The 16560-nt window shown below is 37.2% G+C and overlaps 1 pseudogene; it reads left to right on the top strand.

Annotated features, from left to right (window-relative positions):
- Positions 1–6970: 6970 nt before the first annotated feature.
- LOC109058171 lies at positions 6971–11649 on the top strand (annotated as a pseudogene).
- The last annotated feature ends 4911 nt before the right edge of the window (positions 11650–16560 follow it).

Here is a 16560-nt window from a genome sequence, read left to right as displayed (position 1 = left end):
GTCTGACAGACGTCCTTGTTTGTTCTCAGCGTGAATGATGATGAGTCAGTGACAATGATTTGAGTTACAGTCACAGGAATAGACTTGAATATTAGAACAGGAATAAAACAGTCTGTAGTGATATCAAATCAAATGTCAGACATAAACAATACAATAGAATTGGCTGTTTGCATAAAGAATACATTATGAAATAATGATGAAAATACAGAAAGCACACACTGCTTCTGATCCGCTGTGAATGGTCTTGTCATCAGGAACATCTTGTAGATCCGGGTTCAAGCTCTTAGAAAGATCAAGATCAATCTGTATTCTCTACACTAGAGTAGTCCATCTCAACGGAATGGCCTTTTCTGAAAGATAAAAGAGTTCTCTCTGAGGTCCATCAATCAAATGATGCCATGTTTTAAGACTACAGGAAATATGAATACATTTGGTATGAGACTCATAGTTTCCTCTCACATGTCTCGTGAGCCGCGTGTGTTTGGTGTGGTCAGATACACACATCAACATGAACAAGGGAGTCATCTTTTCACATTCATTCTTACATACAAGGGTCAGTTTTAACACCAGTCAGTTTATGTATTTAATGTAGGTGAAACAGTACTGACACAAATGTGGGAATAGTGAATGAGTGAATGAGGGTATGAGGGAGATTTCGAACACAGCAACTGTATAAAGCTCTTGATATCTGATGAACACCTTGAAGTCTGGAGGCTGAAACATCACTGTTTTAAAGAAATTTTTTTAATTTTTTAGTTCTAAAGTTGTTGTAACTCCACCACTTTAACCACTTACAAATCCCTCTCATACATGAGCACAACTTTCTGAAGGTGACTGTAGAAATGTGGAGACTCTGTAAAAATACATAGAGTTTACAACGAGGTACATACTACATACACTTTACATCTGCTATAAATTTAATATAATTTAAAAATACAAAAAAATACAAAACGTGCATCATCTGGATCAACAGATTATCTTGTCTAAATTGATATATAACATTAAACTTTCATCTAAATGGGTTTTAACCTAAACCTTTGGGCTGGTACTCCGTGTGTTTCCACCGCAGGAACCAGGATCTAAATAAAGTTCTGGGTAAAAAAAAAAGCTCCTCAGAAAGTCCCTGCTCACGAGGTAGTACTTTTTCAAAGCTCCGGAACTTTTGGGGGCGGGACTTGGGCACAGAGCATGCTGATTGGTTGAGTTCAAGCAGCATTGTGATTTCAACCACCATTTATTTGGATCATTTTCAAAATATTACTGTTGAAATGTAAATTTTTTAAGTATTTCAGGTGAGAATGTAGTTGTTTAAAACTCAAATCTGTGGTTTATTTATAAAGACAGAGACTAACAAAAAAACATCTACACCCAAATACAACAAGATCAGCTCCACGCGATCAGCGGGAGCTCAGAGCTCATGTTACCGATGAGAGCAGTCTCAACTCAGCTAGACCTTCTGATATGTGCCGCAGGCTCTGATGTCTCTTTAGTGGCTAAACATAAAATATAATTAGTTTTGGGTGAATCTAACAGGTAATCTTTGGTCTGTATTCAATTAATCTATGAATATCTGCGGCTATTAATATGTTTAAATGAAAACGAAAGGAGGCAGTGGTGGCTGATATCATATATTATCTTATTGTAAACATACAGAGAGAAAAATTTAAGTAGCCAAGGCGAGCTGACTGATGTTATCCAGTACGCTGCGGTTTGCTGAATTACCGGACTTGCGTTGTTCCGTCCGCAGGAGATCACACTCCCGAGTCAAACTCACAAAGTCCAAACTACCGAGCATGCAAGTCCGAAATTTGCATATTTTGTATTGAGAAACGCGTGCAGAACTACATCACCAGACTATTTGCCAAGGCTGCATCCGAAAACTTAGGCAGTTGACTTGCTGCCTCACTGCCGTATCTGTCACGGTTCATGAATTCTCTGTCTCTCTCTTGTCTTGTGTAGTGTGTGGGTGTGTGTCTGTGGGCGAGGTTTGTGATCATGGCTGATCAGCAGCACCAGCTTCTACCAATTGTTTGTGTCTATTTATGTGCAGTAACTGGTGTCTCATGTCGTCAGATTGTTGTGGTTCTCCGATGTGTTCCCTGTGCCGTTTGTGGATTCCCTCTCTGAACAAAATACAGCCTCAAAAAAATCTTCATCAAATACAATCGGTTGAAACGCGGCAATACACTGCTGCAAAAAAATGTTGCTGAAATGTAATTGTTTTTTCATGATTCTTTCCAATATAAAATATTTATATTTACAAATGAAGATTATCACAGGCTTTTATTTTTTATAAAAATAACGTGGAATAAAGATTGCATCATGACCTTGATTATCCTTTGCTAACTAGATGTTCGTGTCAGGCTTGTGTTGTGTTTTGCTTCCTGTGTCTGTGTCCCAGTGTTTATTTCATTGAGTTCATTAGTTTCCACCTGTGTTTGATTTGATTTCAGGTGTGTTTAATTTACTCTTTTGTTATGTCTGGTATTTAAAGGATAGTCTGTCAAATGTTTCTTTGTCAATCTGAACGTCATTATCGGTTTTCCTGGTGTGTTTTCGTGGTTCCATGTAAATAAATAAAGATGCATCATTGTAAAGTCCCCTCTGTCTCCTTGCTCCTCCCTCAAATGAACGTGTGCATTCATTCATACCAGGACTCATCTAACTTACAACAACGACAAACCATGGTTCACTGCAAAACTCAGACAACTCCGTCAGGCCAAAGAAGATGCTTACAGGAAGGGGGACAATGTCTTGTATAAACAGGCCAAATACACAGTGGAAAAGGAGATCAGAACGGCAAAGAGGAATTATTCTGAAAAGCTAAGGCCTCAGTTCACCTCCAGTGACTCAGCATCAGTGTAGAAAGGTCTTGAAAAAGATCACCAACTACAAGACACCATTCCTCAGCACTGTGGAGAATCAACAACTGGCAGACGATCTGAATGCGTTTTACTGCAGGTTTGAAAAAACACCCCACACCTGCCCTGAACACCTCTCCACACAACCATTCACACCATTCACAACTCCTCTCTCTCCCACACCTGCACTTCAGATCAGCAAAGATGCGCCAGGTCTTCCACAAGCAGAAGAGGAAAAACCACCAGGCCCAGACTGTGTTACACCAGCCTGTCTGAAATCCTGTGCTGACCAGCTGGCCCCCATCTTCACACAGATCTTCAACAGATCACTGGAGCTGTGCGAAGTCCCTTCATGTTTCAAATGCTCCACCATCATCCCTATCCCAAAGAAACCCAAAATTACAGGACTAAATGACTACAGGCCTGTGGCTCTAACGTCTGTGGTCATGAAGTCATTTGAAAAACTGGTGCTGGCCCACCTGAAGGACATTACTGGACCCTTACTGGACCCCCTGCAGTTTACCTACAGAGCAAACAGGTCTGTGGACGATGCAGTAAACATTGGACTGCATTATGTTCTGCAACACCTAGACAGACCACGGACTTATGTGAGAATCCTGTTTGTGGACTTCAGCTCGGCCTTTAACACTATCATTCCAAACCTCCTCCTGCCCAAACTAACTCAGCTCTCTGTGCCCACCTCCGTCTGTCAGTGGATCAACAGCTTCCTGACAGACAGGCAACAGCTAGTGAGGCTGGGAAAATACACATCCAGCACCCTTATAACCAGCACTGGAGCTCCTCAGGGCTGTGTTCTCTCCCCATTGCTCTTGCCCCAGTACACCAACGACTGCACATCTAAAGACAACACCACACTCATCTGCCTCATTCAGGACAGTGACGAGTCTGCTTACAGACAGGAGGTTAAAGAGCTGTCTGTCTGGTGCACTCTCAACAACCTGGAGCTTAACACACTCAAAAAAGTGGAGATGATTGTGGACTTCAGAAGAAACCCCCCTGCTCTCCCCCCACTAACCATCATGAACAGCACTGTGACTGCAGTGGAGTCATTCAGGTTCCTGGGCACCACAATCTCTCAGGACCTGAAGTGGGACAATCACATTGAGTCTATTGTGAAAAAGGCCCAACAGAGGTTGTACTTCCTTCGCCAGCTGAGGAAGTTTAACCTGCCACAGGAGCTGCTGAAACAGTTCTACTCAGTAACTGTCTGGTTCAGCTCAGCTTCTAAATCTGACCTCAGAAGACTACAGAGAGTAGTCCGGACTGCTGAGAGAATCATCGGTACAACCCTCCCTTTTCCCCAAGAACTGTACTTATCCAGAGTGAGCAAAAAGGCTGGCAAAATCACTCTGGACCCCTCACATCCAGCACACTTCCTCTTTGAACTGTTGCCATCTGGTCGACGCTACAGAGCTCTGAGCAGGGGCGTAGGACTGGGGGTAAAACCAGTACTGATCACCAGGGCCCCAAAGGAAGAGAGGGCCCTTGAAAAGTCTGGAATATATTTTATTTTACCTGGATATTTTCATGGGGGGCATGGGGGCCAATCAGGACTGCCTATGCATAGGGCCCGGGATCTTGTGCAACGCTCCTGGCTCACCAGAATGACCAGACACAGGAACAGTTTAATTTTTTTTTTTTTTTTTTTTTTTTTTACAACAAAACCCTCCCAATTGCTACCCAAAACTAGCTCAAACTAACCACATTTCGTGGGGGTCCCCGGTAAAAATCATGTTCCGGGGACTAAAATACACGTTATTGGGGTCACTTCAACCAGCGGCAACAGTGTAAAGTAGCTCAATTCCATGGGAAAACTGCGGACCTGGCAACACTGTGACAGATTGTAATATCTACAACGGAAACGAGCTCTGTCTCGGTGCGACCACAACAGCTTGAAGTTGTCTAATTTGGTATGGTCTCCCTGCTGCACTAATAGTAGTAAGGCTTTCCACTGTGTACACAAATCTTAACAAGTACAATTTTAGCTGGATTATTTGTGTCCCCTTCAAAAATCTCTCTTGAGAAATTTTATGTTTATTGTCCCCCAACTGATGAAATCTACACCAATGACTAAAAACATCATAAAAAACAAAAAAAAACAAAAACAACAACAACAATGTCCAGACAAATAAATTACCCACACAGCAGGAGACTCCTATACATAACCTACATCAAATAAACATACCCACCATACATTTATTATATAGTTAAAGCACATGCTCTATCTCTCCCTCACAGATGCAAATACATAACTTACAGTACAGAAACATACACACCCTAACATTGTTATTGCTACTATGGCAATTTTATTTTAAAAGCTACATGATATTTCTCACAAGCGAGGTAACAGCGCTGTTTGTGAAGAAAATGAACTTAAAGTTTCACTGTCAGTATAGACGCTGCTGCCAAACAATTTTGAGAGACACATAAACTCAGAGAACCTTTTCTCTCTCTCTCTCTCCCCCCCCCCCCCCCTGTCTGTCTAATAACTTCATTAATATCTGCATTAGTCTGCTATCAATGGCTCAAGCCTCCGTAGGTCTAAAACAGGGGTTGGTAACCTTTTCGGCCTGACGATCCATTTTTTATTTTTCTGGTTAACCACTGTGCCAACCCCCCCTTTTTTAAAGGGGTCATATGATGCTTTTTAAAAGATCATTATTTTGTGTATTTGGTGTAACAGAATATGTTGACATGCTTTAATTTTCAAAAAACACATTATTTTTCAAATATTGTACATTATCAAACGCATCGTTTTCTACAAAGTCCCTACTTCTGACAAGCGCAGTCTACTCTGATTGGCCAACTGACCCAGTGCATTGTGATTGGCCGACTAAAAAATTCCCTTGTCGGAAATGTAACGCCCCTTTTCCCTAATGGACGAGCTTCATTCATCTTTCAAAATAAATGTAAAGTTAATAATGTCCTTAGTTTGACCATCAGTTCAAGCCTGAAAGGGGAACAGAGTCATGTGACAGACACAGTGATGAAGCTTGTAATTGTTTGCAGTGCACAAGCCACGGACGGTTGAGACAGCTGACTCCATTAAAACCATTCAGTTTAATCGCCATTTTATATTAACACGCTGCTTTAATTGATGCGTGCGCAAGCGCACACACACTCACACCACTGGCACAAGATCTGAGATCGCGCTGTGCAAAAAGTAACATTCAGAAGCTCATAAACTTGTTGTCAGTGCTACCACGCGACTTTTATTAATCGATGCTGAATCGCTTATATTTCTCAGCAAATAAAATTGTAGAGAGAAATTGCTTTTTTTAAGTAACTAAACTCGGCTTCATATTTTTGTAGAGAGAGACAGATGCAGACAATTTACACATCTCTCTCTCTCTTGCTATCAAAATGGCCATATTTGAGAAAAAAATATACATTTAAGTAGTTTGCATCACTGGATATAGATGTCGGTCATTTAACATTTCTATCCTAAACGTATTGTTAAAAGTTTACTAATATTAAATGATTTACAGCTTCATATCTTACCTCGCTTTCTTTAACGTTAAACTGACGCTTCGCGCTCTGCTTCTGTCACCAGTAAACCCTGCCTACTTTGATTTGATTGGCCATCTCAGTCAATTTGACATTGACGAGCACTCTTAGACCGCTGAGGCTTTGATCTAAAGCGCCAGTATGTGCAAATTAATTCTCACACTTTAATAGTATTTATAGCTCACAGGCTGTGTGACTATGAGAAGTTATTACCTCAAAATGTATGTCAGTATACAGTTTTCCACTGTTGGCGACCCCTGGTCTAAAATGACATTGTGGAATTAGCATCAAAGGTGTTGGATAAGATGCGGAATAAATTAATCCTACTCACAATAGCGTTTTAAGTACAAAAACCAGACAAATGAAATATATCATCTGATCAATGTCTTGAAGTGTAGTAACCGTAGTATAAGCAGAATAATTGACTCCGGCCGTTGAATTATTAAAAATTACTGCACACCCGGGGTGTAACGGTGTAACGGTCTTGGTGTGCATTATTTTCTAATAATTCAACGTCCCGGAGTCAATTATTCCTTACTTGTATATTTTCATTGTTTTGTTTTTTTCAAGGTTTTATAACATTATATTTTAAAGTTTTTCTGCTAATCCTGATGTTGTTCTTTGACTTGTTTAAACACAGTCACATGATCATAAGCTCCACCCTCTTACAGCTCTTACCAGGAAGAGACTGACGTGTTATTTCTCTTTTCTGTCAAACTCACTCTCTTCTCTACTGACAAAAGCAGTAAAGAATCAACAACCAGTGAAGAACGAAGAGAAACACTTTACAGAAGGATTTTCGAGTCATTTGTTTCTGAATAGAAAGCAGATCTTTGTGATTCTCTTGGTGATTCATTTTTCAAACCATTGTTGTGAAAGTGAAAGTAGAGTTCAGATCGCTGGAGGTCAAACAGTGAACATGGCTTCTCTAAATGTGTCTGCAGAAGAGCTTTCTTGTCCTGTGTGCTGTGAAATCTTCAAGACTCCTGTTCTTTTATCATGTAGTCACAGTTTCTGTAAAGAGTGTCTTCAGCAGTTCTGGAGAACCAAGGAAACTCAGGAGTGTCCCGTCTGCAGGAGATCCTCAAAACATGATCCTCCTGTTAATCTAGTGTTAAAAAACTTGTGCGAGTCGTTCCTGAAGGAGAGAGAGGAGAGTTGTTCATCAGGATCTGAGGAGATCTGCAGTTTACACAGTGAGAAACTCAAAGTCTTCTGTCTGGAGGACAAACAGCCGGTGTGTTTAGTGTGCAGAGATTCAAAACAACATGACAATCATAAATTCAGACCCATCAGTGAAGTGGTTTCATCATATAAGGTAAAAGAAATTCGTTTTTTAACCTATTTAAGTGTTGATTTGATTGATCAGGATGCTTGTGTTTAGTCCAGCTGAGCTCCATTATCAATGCAGTTTCACAGATTTGGGGAATTAATAACTACGGGGGCAAACACATTTTCACACAGACCCAGTTTGTATTGAATAACTTTTTTGCATCAGTAAATATTGTCATTTACAAACTGTACTTTGTGTTCATTCAGGTTGTGTTTGTTTTATGGTAGATTTTAATTCTAGGAGGAGCTTAATACAGCACTGAAATCATTACAAGAGAAACTGAAACACAATGAAGCAATCATTATATGATCATATCCCTGTATCGTCTTCTCTTCTTCTCTTCACTGTAATCTGGCACAATGAAGCAATGAAAGGAGATCTAGGAGGAGCTCAATACAGCACTGAAATCATTACAAGAGAAACTGAAACACAATGAAGCAATGAAAGGAGAGTTTGAGAAAACAGTTGAACACATCAAGGTGAGGAAACAGAATCCAGAGTCATTTTCATTACAGCTGCAGATCACTAGATACAGTTATGATCTGATATATTTAATATAATGACTCCAGCTGATTATTTGCAAGCTGAGCACACGGAGATCTGCTTCTGGATCGTTATATGTCTGCATCTGAGTTTCTCTCAGATCTGAATGATGTGATGTGTTGATGTTGATTGAGATGATTGAAGTGAATGTGGTTTGATTTCAGTCTCAAGCTGAGCACACAGAGCGCCAGATTAAAGAGGAGTTTGAGAAGCTTCATCAGTTTCTCAGAGATGAAGAAGAAGCTACAATCACTGCACTGAGAGAGGAAGAGGAGCAGAAGAAGCAGAAGCTGGAGGAGAAGCTGGAGGAGATGAACACACACATCTCAGCTCTTTCACACACAATCAAAGACATGGAGGAGATGATGAGAGCCAGTGACGTCTGCTTTCTGAAGGTCTGATTTCAGATCATTGATTGATTGATTGATTGATGATTGATTGATTGAGTTCTTGATGATCAATGGTGTGTTTGTTCTGCAGGAGTTTCCAGTCACAATGGAAAGGTGAGTGATCTGCTGCTCTCTCTGCTTCTGATCCAGAGCCACTGCAGTTCTGATCCTGAATGTTCTTCCAGAGTCCAGATCTCATCACAGACGGATCCACAGACGCCTTCTGGAGCTTTGATTCATGTGCCGCGTTACTTGGGCAACCTGCCCTTCAGAGTCTGGAAGAAGATGCAGGACATCGTCCAGAACAGTGAGTCTGACTGCAGAAGATCTGAGCTCACACACACACACACAAACTACACTCTCAGAAAATAAAGTACATAATTGTACCTCTAGGGCTACAATGACTTGTCACTGGGGCTGTACCCTCAAGGCCTTGGCATAGGGTACAAATTTCTACCCTTGTGATTTGTACCTTAAGAGACCAGTTTTGTACCTGTGGTGACAATTTTGTATCTTAATTTAAAAGTACAAAAATTGACCCTTCAAAAAGGGTACAAAATTGGCTTTGACAGGGTACAATCTTTCACTATAATGAAATATATATATATAATATATATATATATATATATATATATATATATATATATAGATATATATATTACACACACACGCTGAATTAAAATCAGAATTTATTAAATCCTTTTCATTTTCACATTTTACAACATTTCATTTTAAACACAATGTCTAACTGTGACATATAAACGATCATCAACTGAGTAAGTGTCATTTGCCTGAAAGTCCATGACGTGGGTTACTTCTATGCCTGCTTCTGATATTTTTTGAAGGACATCCTCGGTTGAAAGCCCTGTAAGAACCTTGAGTAACCGTGCTATGACTTTGTCTCCGCCAAAAGAAAGACCGCGAACTGGATGTTCTTTTAAATGGGATTCTTTCAACATTATTTCTGAGTTAGTGTAGATTTTACCTTGGGGGACAGAAATGGACTCCTACAGTACTGTCAGTATTTCTGACAGTGTAGAAATGACGCATGAGGGGGGACAGATTTCAACATTATTTGTGAATAACCAGGGGTCTCATTTATAAACATTGCGTACGCACAAAATGGGCATAGAAACATGCGTATGCAATTTTCCAAGCACATAAACTTCCGTAAATATGTACGCACCGTAAGGACATTCTAGACCATGCGTACAAACTCTTCTTCCTGGATTGAGAAAAGTAATGAAGTATACGATGATTTTAAACTCTGTTTTCATGTCGATATACACATTTACATTAATGAAGATAAACACTGAAATTACATAATTTTACAAAAAACATAATTACATAATTTTATTAACAATAGGCTAACATAATTTTATTGCCAATAGAAAACAATTAAAAAAAGATTCCTTTCACTACGAAAAACACCTTCTGTCTGATTGGAGCCTATGAACCACACACAGATGATTATGAATATGACACTCGTCCTGTTGATCAAACACATCAGACATTTCCTCTGATCGCTGTCAGTCTGTGTGTGATTTATCAAGACTGAAAGTTAAAGTTCTGTTCAAAGGTATGATTTCGTATTAAAAACTTCTCACTATAATTTAATATGAATGACAATGTAAATCGAATATCTTTTCAGTTTGTGTCACTCACTGTTTCTGACGTAACTTTCAGTCTTGATAAATCACACACAGACTGACAGCGATCAGAGGAAATGTCTGATGTGTTTGATCAACAGGGTGGGTGTCATATTCATAATCATCTGTGTGTGGTTCACTCTTAGGCTCCAATCAGACAGAACGTGTTTTTCGTAGTGAAAGGAATCTTTTTTTAATTGTTTTCTATTGGCAGTAAGCGTTTTGTGCTGTTTTCGTGTTTTTGTAGGAGTGCTCTGAGCACCTGAGGGTAAAAAAAAAATAAACTCTGAGCAGAAAAAGCACCCAACGTCATTTGTGTTTTTTCGATTGTCCAATCGGATGAATGGAGAGGCGGGACTTCTGTTGTTTGTGGTTGCTGGGATCGTCCGGAGACTGCAGTGATGGAGGAGAAACTCGTGCTGCTGTCGCGCGTCACCCAGAGATGTGTCTGTACAGTTTCTGCTAATATGACAGTTTACTTTACAGCAAACCAAAGATTTTAGAGACAGCTGATTCGGTGGTTGGCAAGCAACAAAAAAAACTCCACAGTGCACTGCTCTTTTCTGAATTAAAACAAGTCAACCAAAAACAAGGCAGTGTGGATATGAACATCATGAACATCAGAATAACAGCATCTGTTGATTGTGTCTCATCAGCTCCTGTGATTCTGGATCCAAACACGGCTCATCCACTTCTCGTTCTGTCTGATGATCTGACCAGTGTGAGAGACAGCGGGAACAAACAACCTCTTCCTGATAATCCAGAGAGATTTAACAAGTGTTTCTGTGTTCTGGGTTCAGAGTTTTACTGGAACACACTGCTGGGATGTGGAGCTTAAACAGAGTTTAACCTGGTTTGTCGGAGTCACTACAGCTTCAAACCAGAGGAAGGGATTGTATTTCTTTAACACTGATGTCTGGTGAAAATATAATTCATGAAAAAACACTTCCTCCACCATAAACATACCGCGTTAAACAGAATCTTGATCGTGTGAGAGTGAATCTGGACTATGACAGAGGAACAGTGTCATTCTCTGATCCTGTAACTAACACACATCTACACACATTCAAACCCACCTTCAATCACACAGTATTCATATTTAATCAAACTATACTTCTCTCTGAGGATCTTACCGGTCAGTACTCAGTAATCATTACTCCTGCAGCTCTGCATCTTCCTGCTTTCATCTTTCATCATGTTTCAGTATTTAATCACATGATAGTTAGCTGAACACTGATGGATATTAATCAAACTGTAAAATTACTGATTAAATGTCTGTAAGGTTCATATTATCTGCAGAAGTGAAGTTAATGTCAAGTAATATAATAATATCAAGACAAAGATATTGGATAGTCGCTTTGGAGAAAACTGTCTGCTAAATAATTACATGTAAATGTAAATATATTGTGTTATTTTTTAATCAAAGTGGTTTAATTGTAACTAAAATAAAAACAATAAATAAATAAATAAATTTAAAAAAAAAAAACATTGTATCATTGTTTTAAAATCATTGTCCTTAGTCTGGCCACATTGGCAATTTTAAGAATGCATGAGTTTTTAGGCTAATTGACAGTGCTGCCTAATTGACATTATTGTTTTTATTGAAATGTGTCCTCTTTGCTGATTTCACAATAAATTTGTTGTATCATACATGTTTTATATCTATTGTACCCCTATGTTGTATGATTTGAATTACACACAGATTCAAATCCATAATTTCTTTATTGAAAGGAAATGTGATGGCTAAAGATTCGTTGCTACACAATTTTCTGAAAATGTTGTCATTCATCCAATAAAACAAAAAAAAAACATACGGGTAAAGGTTCTATAGCTATATTTTATAAACTTGACCAATGACAAAATCACAACTTGCCGCTAAACACTATTTGCTAAATATCTATGAAACTATTTTTAGTTTATAACAACCTGGCACAGAAGTCTATTTTTTCTTGTTGAAGAAAAGTCTCAATAATGTAAATAGCGTATTTTTTAATCTAAACAAAAAGATATAGGATTTAATCAAAAACAACCAATCTCAGTTATGAAACAATATTAAAAATTATGAGTTTTTCTTCAGTAAAAATAGATAAAGATGTCATTAAACCAATTCTATTTTTTTAAAAATCCAGGTCAATAGGACATTATTGTTTTAAAAACAAACAAAAATATATGTATTTTAATACACCTGGATTCCCATTAAGGAAGCATAACTAAGTATGACTACTTATATCAGAATCTAATAAGAACCATATAAATATAATAAGAATAAGTAATAGAATAATTTTCCATTACATCAATCTTATTGAAGAAAACAACCACAAAACAAAAAAAAACAAAATAACAAACTTCAAAGAGCTCACAAACAACCACAACACAGTCACAAAAGCTATTTCTGTCAGACGTCTACAGAAGAGCTTATTGAGGAAACTTCAACACTCAGTGACTGACGCTATTTCTGTCAGACGTCTACAGAAGAGCTTATTGAGGATGAACAGAGGTTTAGATGATGTTGTTTTTTGACACCACCATGATGGAGATCAGTGTTTGCTTTTGTTGGGTTCTTGACCCTTGACTTTTTAACATGAACTTTTCTTTGACTGCTGTAAATGTGTTTTTAAATGCATTGGTGTAGCTAAAAAAAGATAAAGGCAAAACAAAATAAGTATAGTATATTTTATTCTGCTAATCAAATAACAAAAACAAAATTAAATTAAATTACAGATAACAGATGTTTTCCGCTCCTTGAGATTCTGATTGGCTGAGCCCCGTTCAAAAGCTGTTGTAAACTACACTACAAACATACACCTTTGTTTACTTCTGTGTGTTGCTCGGCAAACACTTTGCTGGAATCACAACTGTTTCTGAGGAACTACATTGTTTGGTGGAAGAATACTGTTTTTATTAATATCATTATACTTTGTTTGCTCTTGTTTTATTCTGTGAAACCTTACTACATTATGTGGCATAACCGTTTTATAAAGTAATAATCCCGTGAAGCCCATTGGTTTACAGTGAATTTACAACAGCTGAGGGGTTTTAGATGAGTCACTCGCTGCTAGGCACTTTTTTCCACGTTGTACCTGACAACGCCCTCTAGCTGTTATAAATTCACTGCTGCAACTAGCTCATTAGACCTGAATTCACTTTGGTTTTATCAGAAAATTTCTCCTCTTACCAAAACAATGTTATAATAACACACTAGAGCAAAAAAGAATAAATTAAGTGCTTTGATCAGGCTGTTATGACAGTTGTTAAACATCGATCACACAACAACAACAACAAAAAAACACACTTTAGAATCTGCATATGAATGCAACAACTGCGTGACAATCAAAGCTACGTTATGGGTAGGAGTTGTAGGATTCTTGGTTTTGTGTGTCTAAATGATGCTGCTGTTTTAAAGGTTTTGTGCACATCAAATTATAAAATATAGATGTGAACCATTACCCTAATTTTTTTTATATATATATAATTGGAATAAAGATATATTTAGTAGTAGTAGTACTTTAATGTATTTAGTCAACTCAGTTCATATGTATTTCTAAATCAATGCAAGTGTTTCAAAGCAGCTTCACAAGAATAAAGATATATTTAATCTTGTAATTGCTTTGATTTCAGCTCTAAAGCAGCTCTACTGAAGTCGATAAAGTGTCATTGTTGCACTCAAGTCAAATAGTTCAAAATGAAGTTAAAATAATTGAATGTGTTAATATTTAGACATTATAAAGCCACTCTTTGTCAAATTTAAAAAGATTCTGAACTGAAAAATAAACAAACACCCTTTGGAGTTAAGCAAAAATCTACCAGTAGGTATGTAATAAGATTATTAACAATATCTGTAAATAAAGCAAATTTTAACAAATCTTGCATATTGCAAGTGTTTGTTTCACTAAATCTGATTTTCTGCTCTGATTTTTAACCCGGATGTGCAGGGCTGGATTTTCTGCCGAATTTGAACCACTGAATTTGTGGAAGCGAATTTGGAAAGTGAAATAAAAGTGACTGAAAATTGCCTGTCTAATATTATAGATTGTATTTTTAAACAGATTGAATATTTCAGAAGTGAACTTTGGAAGGTGAACATGAATTATTTAATTTTTAATTATGAAAATGTGAGTGAAATGTTTTGAACTGAAATATTGACAGCTTAAATAAACAACTATGTGAAATTTAAGACCCTGAAAATGCAAACCCTGAAAAAACAAGGCATGAAAATGCAAGCACTGTTAATGCAATGCATTATTTTTTCAGTTAATGTAACTCAACATGCTTTTTTGTTTTGAAGACATTTGTCATTATTTTCCTTTCATACTCCTGCACCTAAACAAAAAAATACACCTCACCTTAAACATGCAAACACAAAAAGATGTGAAAGAGCCCAATTCAGCACCGAACTGAGTTTTGCCTCTTCTTGCTCTTGAATATATATAATCTAAACTGAACAACATTGTCTTTTTTTTTTCTAATGTTCATTTAACATTTCTAATGTTCATTTAACATTTTTATTTTGTTGCCAATTTAATTACACATGGACCGTCACTTTCATTAAAAAGACTTATTTCTGCTATTGTAGGCTCATTTTGTAAATGCAAGATATTAATTTAAATTATAACCCAGACGAGCAGAAACTGGGTTCTTAATACGAATGTAACTGGCCACATTTACAAAATCAGCCGATCATGTTTGCCCATCTATGCAAATGTCTCATTATGTATAGAGACAGAAGGGTGAGGTTAATCACTGTCTGTCATGTCAGTTTAATAGTGATGTAGATTTGCAAAGACACTGATGGAAGTACACCACAAAAATAAAAAAAATTTTAATATTAAAAATATCAGCTTTTGGTTTTATTTCTCATCAAACACAAAACAACTTTAAGGAAATAGTGTTAAACCTTATCTAAAGGAATTCTAATTTTCATCCATTTTAATTTTAATCTAAATTTAATCTTAATTTAATTGGCTCCATCTCCAAAGATGCACCCACTTCAAAGAAACTTTGTTTGTCTGTACACCGTGAAAAATACATCGGGTTCCCTGTTTTACAAAAAGTCCAAAGCATGTAGCCTCAGGGGCTTAAGATCAACGAGAAACACTCCAGGCACGTTCCCAACAAGGTTACAAAATGCTCGGGATATAAGCAGCTGTTAGCTGTGTAACAGTCATCAGAGAAACCCTGAAATACAATCTTCCTAAATCATATAGATCGGATATCCAATCATAAGAGACAAAAGATACCACTTATCTGCTGTCTGGAGTTTGATGATTCCTCGCTGCACTCTGTGCTCAGGATAAAACATGGATTTCACACACTCAGATTAATCTCAAATCAATGCAACTTCAAACATGATACTAACCTGACAAGTCTGCAGACATGCTGTCATTTTGGGAATCACTGTGTGTTCAGAGCAACAATATTTGGTGGATTATTTAGAAACTGTTCAAGCACAGATATTACACACATCAGACTGTATATATGCTGATTGGGTTTAATATGAACAAAATCAAACTGAAGAGCAGAATACTGACATCACCTGTAACTCACTCTCTCCTGAGCCATTTATTTACACCACTCTTCAACTGTCATTCTTCAACTGCAGTGACAAACGAAAAGCTGTAAAAAATACTTTTCTTTTTTTTTCTTTGTTTTTTTTTTTTTAAGAGCAATAATTTCCCCATTGGAGACCAAAATCAGACAAATTTACACAAATCCAGACTTTTTAAAATAGGGGCTGCCATTGTGATGTTTTCAAGACACTTTGGAAATATTAAGACTAAATAAGATTATTGTATTTTATGAATATTCTATTATTATATTAGATTCAAAATTTAGATTAAACTAAATAAAAATCTCATATCTAAAGTTATCAGTGTAACACCACAGACACTAATAAAGAAATAGTTCGAAATTTAGCAAAATGTATATAATTAAAGGTATTCAATTAAATAATAATAATAAAAAAATAATAATAAAGAATGAACACAACACACCCCTCAGATCAGCTATGAACTGCTATGACCTTTACACACAGGAAGTTAACACAAAGTTTGGGGATCAACACTGTTTTTTGTTAAAATTGTAAGATATATATTTATATGGTCGCTGTGGATTTTGCAAAGTAAGATATGTTCCTGGATCAGCATTACTGTCCAAAAAATACAGACTTAAACCCAATCCCTACCCCTAAACCTAACTCTACCCATAATTTATTCCCTAAAATAAATGTGAGGAAATGATATCTGATTAACAAGGTGAAG

Source organism: Cyprinus carpio, chromosome A13 (assembly GCF_018340385.1).
Source record: "Cyprinus carpio isolate SPL01 chromosome A13, ASM1834038v1, whole genome shotgun sequence".
NCBI classification, from domain to species: domain Eukaryota; kingdom Metazoa; phylum Chordata; class Actinopteri; order Cypriniformes; family Cyprinidae; genus Cyprinus; species Cyprinus carpio.
The sequence above is the reverse complement of the archived record's forward strand: the minus strand, read 5'-3'. Positions and strand labels throughout refer to the sequence as shown.